The sequence below is a fragment of the Notolabrus celidotus genome, chromosome 10 (genome assembly GCF_009762535.1).
Source record: "Notolabrus celidotus isolate fNotCel1 chromosome 10, fNotCel1.pri, whole genome shotgun sequence".
NCBI classification, from domain to species: domain Eukaryota; kingdom Metazoa; phylum Chordata; class Actinopteri; order Labriformes; family Labridae; genus Notolabrus; species Notolabrus celidotus.
Window position 1 is genome coordinate 36,723,735 of NC_048281.1, and position 10,134 is coordinate 36,733,868.

Below are 10,134 nucleotides of genomic sequence, written 5' to 3' on the forward strand. Positions count from 1 at the left end.
GTGACGTTGTTTAGTAAATAACTTATTAAAAGAACAAACAGCAGAAACATGAAGAGCTGAAAGCCTCCATAAAGCTCTGAAACAACAAGAAAAACATCAATACAATAAGAATGGTTTCTAGATCATAAAGAGAGAACAGGACGATACTACAACCTCAGGCAGGCAGACCACTAACTCAACTACAACAACAGCAAAGGGAGTCAAAACAACCTTAAACTACATTCAATCAAATAATAAATAAATAAAGTAAGGTGAAATAAAACTGTTCTAAGAATAAAACTCAGTTTACCCTCCTGTTATGTTTGTTTCTCAGGAACAGAAATAATGTTCCTGGATCAATTTCACTTATTATATTCCTGGCATATTTAATTATCAAAAAGTGTCAGAACCCAAAAAAATACCAATAAACTTTTTTTTAATCTCATTGTTACCATTACTAACCCTTTAAATCAATATTAAGTGAAAGGGTGTTCTTTAATCCTCAGATCATGGATTCATGAGGATGTCTCGCTTGTTTTGAATGAAAATTCACGTTAAAACTTTTTAAATGTACATTAGAAAGACTTAAATATAAATACAATAGTTTCACATGACACAGATTTTTGTTTAACTTTTTATTATGAAGTTGATAAATGAACCTGAGACACCTCTGCTGTCACATGCTGCCCAGTTTTCAGCTGGTTTGGAGGCATTTATTGCCTAAAATGTGAAATGAATATTTTTATTTGAATATGTTGATTTCACCTATTAAACCAAGTAAAGATGTTTCATACTGAAAAAATACTTTCAACATTTTTTTTTTACTTTTGAACTTTAAAAAGGGTCAACTTGACCCGCATCATAACAGAAGGGTTAAAAGTGAGAATTAACATGAGGACTAATCAGGAAACAAAAGACTGATGAACACCGATCAGATGAAATCTGAATTATAAAAATGTTGGTGTTTATTTTGTTTTCTGATCTAACAGCCGTGTTTACACTCACTGAGTGCATCCTGTTTTGAACATGCTCAGGATGTTAAAACTCAACACAGGAAATTAAACTCACTATAATGAAATACATTTCTAAGATAATAAAACACTAAAATATTAAACCATTAAAAGAAAATAAGATGCTATACTTAAAATAAATACATGATAATAATAAAACAAATAAAAAGTGACTAAAATATGAACTAGATAATAAATAAATAAAGTGTGGTGAAATAAAACTGTTATAAGAATAAAACTCAGTTAAAACTAAACATGAGGACTAAAGAGACTCATGAACACTGATCAGATTAAATCTGCAGATCAGATTATAATTTAATCTGAACAATAAAAATGTTGTTTTCTGGTCTAACAGCCGTGTTTACACTCACTGATTGCATCCTGTCCTGCACATACTCACCTCTTGTCTCATCATGCAACAACCCTTAGATGTTAAAACTCAACACAGGAAGTTAAACTCAACAAAATAAAATACATTTCTAAGATAATAAAACACTAAAATATTAAACCATTAAAATAAAACAAAATTCTATACTTTAAATAAATAAATAATAATAAAAATAAAAATAAAAAGTGACTAAAATTTGAACTAGATAATAAATAAATAAAGTGTGGTGAAATAAAACTTATAAGAATAAAACTCAGTTAAAACTAAACATGAGGACTAATCAGCATACAAAAGACTCATGAACACTGATCAGAGTAAATCTGCAGATCAGATTGTAATTTAATCTGAATAATAAAAATGTTGTTTTCTGGTCTAACAGCCGTGTTTACACTCACTGATTGCATCCTGTCTTGCACATACTCACCTCTTGTCTCATCATGCAAGAACACCTTGGTGCAACACGGCGGTATGAAACTGGTCTGAGAATGAAATGAGGATCCTTTTGGAAATATTCAAATGATTAAACATCATAAATCAACTTGACGGGTGGAAACAAAGACAGGATGATCGCTAACCCTGGACACAGGAAAGAGTTTAATTCAAATAACAAACTGTATTCTTAGGAACTCACCTGATGCTCACCTTCAGTTAAACAGTGTGCAGGAGCTACCCTTCAGTTCTCTCAGTCTCAGCAGATGTGTGTCTAACATGAGTCTGGTCCTGCTGGAGGTTTCTGCCTGTTAAAGGGAGTTTGTCCTTGTCACTGTAACTTGCTAAATGCTGCAAAGTGCTCTGTTGAACCTCAGTCCAAATAGATTTTAACCTGACAAAGAAAATACGACCTGGATCTGTCTCTGAGTGTTGATCAAACTATCGAGTCTCCTTGGAATAATCTGAGACGTTTGGAACGACTCACTACAGATGTATGAACTCCCCATGAGGCGTGTGTATTCAGTGTCACAGAGTCTGACTTGTAATTAAACCTTGAATATCTGGCTCTGACATACATGTAGATGATCTCCAACGTGATGAAGCTGAGCTGCAGACTCAGACTCTGAGTTTGGATGGCCGGCAGCTCGTGGTGTTGAGTCAGAGCCTGATCAAACCACAGAGTGTAAAAGCTGAGCTCTGGTCTCCTGTAACTCAGCCTGGCAGGCAGCTTTCCATTGATTGAGAGCGCAGAGTGCCTTTGAATGCTATGAAAGACCTTTTAGTGCGCTCATGGGAGGTGCCCTGCCCTGATGGGCTGTGTTTTTGTGTGAGTGGAGTCGCCTCCAGCACTCAGAGCAGATGTGTTATTTTTTCATAAACTGCTCTCCCGGCATCCCTTTGTGTCCTTCCTTTCTTTAAAGCAGCGTGTGAAGGTGTGCAGGTAACCTGGAACATGACAGATTTAGAAAAGAACACCTGTATTGACTTCTGTGGTCAGAGAACACGTTGAGGATCAGGACTCTCAAACACCTTATGCTCCTGATCCAACCTTTAAAGTCTTCTCTCTGGATCAGTTAATGAGTGATAACCAGAGTGAGGAACATGCAGATTATTATTGAGATATTAATCTGAATATTAACACTGGAGCTGTCATGTTTATGAGGGACCCACTGCACTCTGTGTGATCCAGATTTCAGGAATCATTTCACCAACACACCACGAGGAGGACAACGATCCACAACGATCTACAACCACAAGTTCTTAAACTCCAGAAAACAAAAGTTTATAAGGATGCTTAAGTCCTCCTGATACCTTTTAACATCCATCCATCCATCCATCCATCCATCCATCCATCCATCCATCTACCCATCCATCCATCCATCCATCCATTCATCCATCCATCCATCCATCCTATCCATCCATCCATCCATCCATCCATCCATCCATCCATCCACCCATCCATCCATCCACCCGCCCGCCCGCCCGTCCGTCCGTCCGTCCATCCATCCATCCATCCATCCATCCATCCACCCACTCATCCATCCACCCGCCCGCCCGCCCGTCCGTCCGTCCGTCCATCCATCCATCCATCCATCCATCCATCCATCCATCCATCCATCCATCCATCCATCCACCCACCCATTCATCCATCCATCCATCCATCCATCCATCCATCCACCCATCCATCCATCCACCCGCCCGCCCGCCCGTCCGTCCGTCCGTCCATCCATCCATCCATCCATCCATCCATCCACCCATCCATCCATCCATCCATCCATCCATCCATCCATCCATCCATCCATCCACCCATCCATCCATCCATCCATCCATCCATCCATCCACCCATCCATCCATCCATCCATCCATCCACCCACCCATCCATCCACCCATCCATCCATCCATCCATCCACCCATCAATCCATCCATCCATCCATCCATCCATCAATCCATCCATCCATCCATCCATCTCTGCATGTTCCTCCACTTATCCAGACTCCAGTTCAGGATCAGTAAGTTGCCCCGAATGTCCCCCTCCCCAGCGTTCTCTTTCAGCTCCTCCTCGAGGACCCGGGGCGTTTCCAGGCCAGACTTGATAAATAATCTCTCCAGTGTGATCTGGGTCTACCCGTGGTTCTCCTCCCAGTTGGTTAGCCAGGAAAACCACCAAAGGGAGGCACCCAAGAGGCATCATACCAGATTCCCCGAACCACCAGAACTGTATACTGCTGTGCAGAGGAGTAGTGGCTCTTCTCCCAGCTCCCCCCTGCTGTCCAAGCTCCTGACCCTTCCTCTAAGGCTGAGTCCAGTCACACTTTGGAAGACCTAACGACCCATGTCCCCCTTACTCCTGAACAAGATCCCAAGATACTTGAACTGCTTCACTTGGGGTAAGGACTCACTCCCAACCCAGAGCTACCAATCCAGTATCAGTATCAGAACCGTGGCCTTGGACTTGGAGGTGCCGACTCATCCTGCTGGAGGTCTGAGCCTGAAGGAGCCAAGAGGAGCACATCGTCTGCATGAAGTAGAGATGAAATTCTGAGGCCCCAAAATGTGATCACTGTTTCCCTCTTCCTCAGCCCGTCCAGTCTCAGCAGACGGCCGGTCAGCACGAGTCTGGTTCCTCCCAAGGTTTCTGCTCGTTAAAGGAAGTCCTTCCTCGCCCCTGTTGCAAAGACTCGAGATAACTTTGATTCTGATTTATGGCTGCATGAATATAAACTGATGAACTGATTGAGTCCCAATGAGTGACGATCTGGTCCTGGTCTTTGAGTAAGGCACCTTAATGGGATTGTTTAATAAAGAACAGAGTGACTGATGTATATTTGGATCCGGACTAAAGTGGTGAAGTGACAAACACACTTCTCTGCCAACCCTAAAGCATACTCGGCTAAAAATACCCTCCCCCGTCTCTGTGTACGCATCCAACCCCCTACCTGCTATTCACACTCCAGATTAGGCCATAAGCCCAGTATAATGATCCTGATCCATTTACCAGGAACAATTGGGGCTTTGGAAGTGTCCCATCCTCTTGGAACCGCTCCATCACCAGCCCGGACCGCTCCAGATCCTCTTTATCCAGAAGAGCTGCCGCGGGTTGACAGTAGGATATGGACAGAGTGTGCAAATATGAAGCAAACACCATAAACATCTCACTGAATCAATACAAACACTATCACAGAGTGCCCGACCCTGGGGCTTCAGCAGGGAGAGAGTGGACACACACAGTCCTCCAACATACATTAGACCACATGACCACTTGCTGCTCCAAAGTCAATTATTGATCCGGGTTGGAGACGAGGCCGCTCCAGCATAATGTGGTTTCAGCTCTGAGTCTGCAGACCTCACTCAAACACTCACACACCCTTCATCTACTGTAGTTTGAAGGAGCAGAGAAACACTCTGTCCTGGCTGCGACTACAGCTGAGAAATATGGGTCATGCTGCCGGGAAGGGAACAGCACAAATCTTTCACTTTATTTGGCCAACACGCCGTGTTCGCACAAAGCTAATTACCATGGTGAGACCTCGCTCCGAAAACTCTGTTGCATAACTGATTTCACACAAACACACACACACACACCACCCACGAGCCATTACTGCCTTCAGATCTCCAGGACAGCTCACTGTCATTTTACATTAACCATGGCTGCCCTCTGGTGGTCGGGCGCCACAACTACAGGAACATGAGCACTGAGGTATCTCTGGTGCATGGAGGCAGTAACGGCCTTAAACATCAGACTGAGATCACTGAATGTTTAAATAGATCACACTGCCGACAACATTGTTCTTGAAAGGTCAGGTTCAACTGCTAAATGCAATCTCAGCTCTTTTCCACACTATGTCTTCTTGTGCTACTTTTCATGGTGACCCTGAAATTAAATGACCTAAGAACAGAAACCTAAAGAGAAGCTCCTGACTGGATCTTATGCTAAACGTTGCAGTGTAGACTGAAGTTGCAGCATCCAAACTTGACTTAAATAAAGCAGCAACCTCATGTGTTTGAATATGAAGCCAGTGTGGAAGTGCAGTTCCTCAAGTGTCCACTGGAGGCTTGCTCCAAAACAAAGCACACAGCATTAGGTCCCATGTTAAAATGCACATTTTACAGCATAATCGAACAAGCCTGGTGCAAAACATGATTATTATTTCTCATCTGTTGTGATTATATTAAGGCTAAGAGTCATGCATAACTCGCGGCATGGCTGATTTGACTGACAGGTGGGTACAGTGTACCTGACGGCCAGGAGGCATGTGATCTCAACTCCACAACTCCACCTCATGGCTGGGTTCAAGAGAAGTTTGAAGTTAGTTGGAGTCAGTATTTCCAATATGGCCGCCATGTTTAGGCCTCACAATTCCCCTACAGTAACTAATTGTTGACGTCACCGAGACTATGTTCGTGTTTTACACACAATGCAATAATGTTGTGTTATTAAATGTTGTTTTGATCAGCAGAGGATGTGAGAAGGGTTACTGTAAGAGAAGTATCAGAGATTGTTGCTTGAATTATTAGCTGAGTAAGCATTTTTCTAGAGCAGAGGTTCCCAAACTTTTCAGCCAGTGACCCACAAAATAAAGGTCCCAAAGACTCGTGACCCCCCCTGTCCCTCAGAGTTATTTAATGTGTCTTCATTTAGCTGGTCTGCAGAAAGTGACCCTCCCTGTATGAGCATGTGTCTGTGTTTCCTGTGTGTTATGAATGAACCTGCTGCTGCTGATGCTTTAGATCATTAACTGTTCACTAACCCTAAACTTAGGAGTCATCTGGAACAAAGAAAGGCAGAAAACTCATTACACATTTAGCTACTATTTTTTACTATAATGGGTAAAATGCACTAATTTTAGATAACTAAAAAAAAAAAAAACATTCTGGAAGACATCTCGCGACCCCCCACTTGTGTCTCGCGACCCCCCCAAGGGGTCCCGACCCACACTTTGGGAACCCCTGTTCTAGATGGTTTGGTAATACGTTTATTTTTTAGGTTTCCACTCTTGTAGGGTAAAGCTGATGAGAAAGAAACACAGGCCTCAGGTGGTTTCTACCTTGTGATGTTAGCACAGGTTTCTGTAAACAGATTAGCCTCCACGCTTCAGAGGAGTAGTCACTGAAATAACTTTACCAAAGGCTGCTTGTTATAAAAAGCCTATTTAGTCCTGAACTCTGTAATGATGTATGTTTGAAGTGAGATTTTCCAGCACTGAACCTGTACGACATACATTTACAATCCCAGACTCTCTTTGTACTGTAAAGAGAATTCTTTGAATGAGACCATGAAGTATCCTGACTATGCTCCGTTCTGCTAGGTGTGCTGGATCATAGAGTTCATTCATGTCAAGGCCCGACCCTTTCTGTTAGTGTCCTTCACTGAACGAGACACTGAAAAGCACTTCTTCATTGTTGTGTAAGACAAAAAGAATGAATTCACTTTGGACAGAAGAGTCTGAGTAATGTGTGAACGGCATTATGGTGTTAGCATAACATTCTGTTGAGTCTTTTTCCTTTACTCCTTCAGCGAGCTTATCTTATGTGACAGAAGTGATAGCTCTGCCAAAACATTCATTAGCACTTACAACCGTTTCCCAGAGAGCGGCCCTGCTGTCAGGATTACATCTCTGCTTTAAATGAATAGCAATAATAATACAAGTGGTAGGAGGCTTTTCTTGCATAACATGATGATGAAACAAAGATGAAAAGCAGCTTAGAAATGTAACAGTCGTGATGTTTGTACAGTATGGATCAATGTGCAGACGGTAGATTCAGCACAGAGAAGAATCCACAGAGTTAATAAGGGTAAATATGTTTTTATTGACGTCAGCATCCTGTTGAGCATCATCAGTCACATCAGTGACATGAAACAGGACAGGATTTAGCAACATAGCTTTTTTATACCTTTGCTTTTAACTTTAGCTGCTACATTTGTCGGCTTAACCCTCCTGTTATGTTGTGGGTCAAACTGACCCTTTTTAAAGTCTATTATAGGCAGTATCTGCTCCAAACCAGCTAAATGCAGCATAACAATCTGGGCAGCATGTGACAGAAGAGGTGTCGTGTTTATTTATCAACACCACTTCGTAAGAAATTCAAAATGTAAAAAAAAAGAAACAAAAATCCATGTCATGTAAAACTATTGTATTTATATTTAGGGCTTTCCAATGTACATTAAAATAAATTTTAACATGAATTTTAATGAAAAACGAGTGAGTTCTCCTCATTGAACCATGATCTATGAGAATTAAAGAACACCAATGGACTAAATCTGGATTTAACTGGTTAGTAATGGAGTCAAAAATTCGATTTAAAACGAATTGTATTGGGATTTTTTTGGGTTCTGACACTTTTGGATAATTGAATATGCCCCGGGTCAAGTTGACCCAGGAACATTATTGCTGTTCCAGAGAAACAAACATAACAGGAGGGTAAAGTGAACCTTTTTTCAATAACACAGGCTTTATTGAACATGCAGGCTGGTTAAGTTCTTGGAAACTAGCTAGAGATTTTTGCTGTTGGTAATGTTAGCTAGCAAGAAAAGTAAGGTTAGCCTGCTAGCTGTTGCTCAGCTAGGCGTCATGGTTCAAACATTGGTGTCGACAGAACATGATGGACCTGCAGGTGAAGTTAAAGCTAGCTTTATGATTTAACATAATGGAGCATGTCAGCAGGTAAAGCCACTTAGCAAGCTGGCTAGCTAAAGTGTTAGCACAGGTACAGTAGTAGGCCTGTTTTGCTCCTGATATCATTAGCATGAAAAACTGAAGTTCAGTCATAGTACAATCATTTGGCTCATCAGCTTTATTAAGACCCTTTATGTAATGCAAAGTGTATTTATTGAAACTAGTCATTTCTGTTGATTAAACTCTGATTTAAGACTTGTGTGTTGCTGATTACGTAATGCCAGAAGTTAACCATCCCACACGCTACATCACTAGATAACTACTCTTCTTTCTCAACAACAACACAGAGTCAATGAATGCCCATCAGACATTAACAAAGGTAAAAACACATTACAGGAGCTGGACAAACAGTCCTCTGTTGCAGCTGAATTCTTCAGGCTGCAGATCTGTCTCTTCTTGCTGTAGATGGTGGGCGTAGTGTGGGAGTGGAGAATTGGAGATGTTATAATATGTGGGTTTCACTCTTTGGTGCACATTGAATTTCAACACAAGGACAATGAAGGTGCTGAACTGAGTTGAACTGCATAAAAAAATGATAGCTCTCATCGAATGGGGACATGAGTGTGTCCTGATGGCATAACAATACAGTCACTTTATTGAGTCCTCTGAATTTTAAACATGCTGACGTCTGAATTATATAATGCTTTTCCCTGTGGCCGCAGGGAGAGAGATACAGCCACAGAACAGTGCACCGGGTTGGGGACTGCTCACTGTCAGCGGATGGAGACTGAAACTTTATTCCTGACATACGTAAGTGTCCTTGAGGGAGCCAAACACGCTGAATAAAGCTGCATCAGGTTAACTTCCTCTTTAGATTTGTGACCTGCAGTAATAAAAGAGTGGAGGAAAATAAGCAGAATGAGATTCATCAGCTTTAGCTAGGCTCTGTGTGAACCATAGAGACAGGTGCCAAATGTTCTACTTTATTCTCTGTGTTTTCAGTGAGAAATGTTCCTGACTCAGTACGACATCCGGGGAGTTTTGGCATACTGCAGATTTTGCTCTTGTTCACTACAGACTGAATTTTGGCCAGATCAGTACGTACTGCTAGTAGGCATACTGCAAGGATATCCTTGCATCTGCCCACCGAGGTGATATAACATCATGTGAACAACATCAACATGTAAACAAGGATATAGAATCTATATCTATGGTATCTATATACTTTAATATAGATTTTAATATAGACTTTAATATAGACTTTAATACAGACTTTAATATAGACTTTAATATATACTTTAATACAGACTTTAATATAGACTTTAATATAGACTTTAATATAGTCTTTAATATATACTTTAATACAGACTTTAATATAGACTTTAATACAGACTTTAATATAGACTTTAATATAGACTTTAATACAGACTTTAATATAGACTTTAATATAGACTTTAATATAGACTTTAATACAGACTTTAATACAGACTTAAATATATACTTTAATATATACTTTAATATAGACTTTAAAATAGACTTTAATATATACTTTAATACAGACTTTAATATATACTTTAATATATACTTTAATATAGACTTTAATATATACTTTAATATATACTTTAATATATACTTTAATATAGACTTTAATATATACTTTAATATAGACTTTAATACAGACTTTGATATATACTTTAATATATACTTTAAT

At 40.4% G+C, this 10,134-nt stretch overlaps 1 long non-coding RNA gene across 1 annotated transcript; it reads left to right on the forward strand.

The window, feature by feature from the left end:
- The first annotated feature begins 8,323 nt into the window (after nt 1-8,323).
- Nucleotides 8,324-9,610, forward strand: LOC117820685. The gene is made up of 3 exons (XR_004632822.1): nt 8,324-8,421; nt 9,146-9,233; nt 9,426-9,610. It is a non-coding gene; the product is annotated as an uncharacterized LOC117820685 (long non-coding RNA).
- Nucleotides 9,611-10,134: the final 524 nt, after the last annotated feature.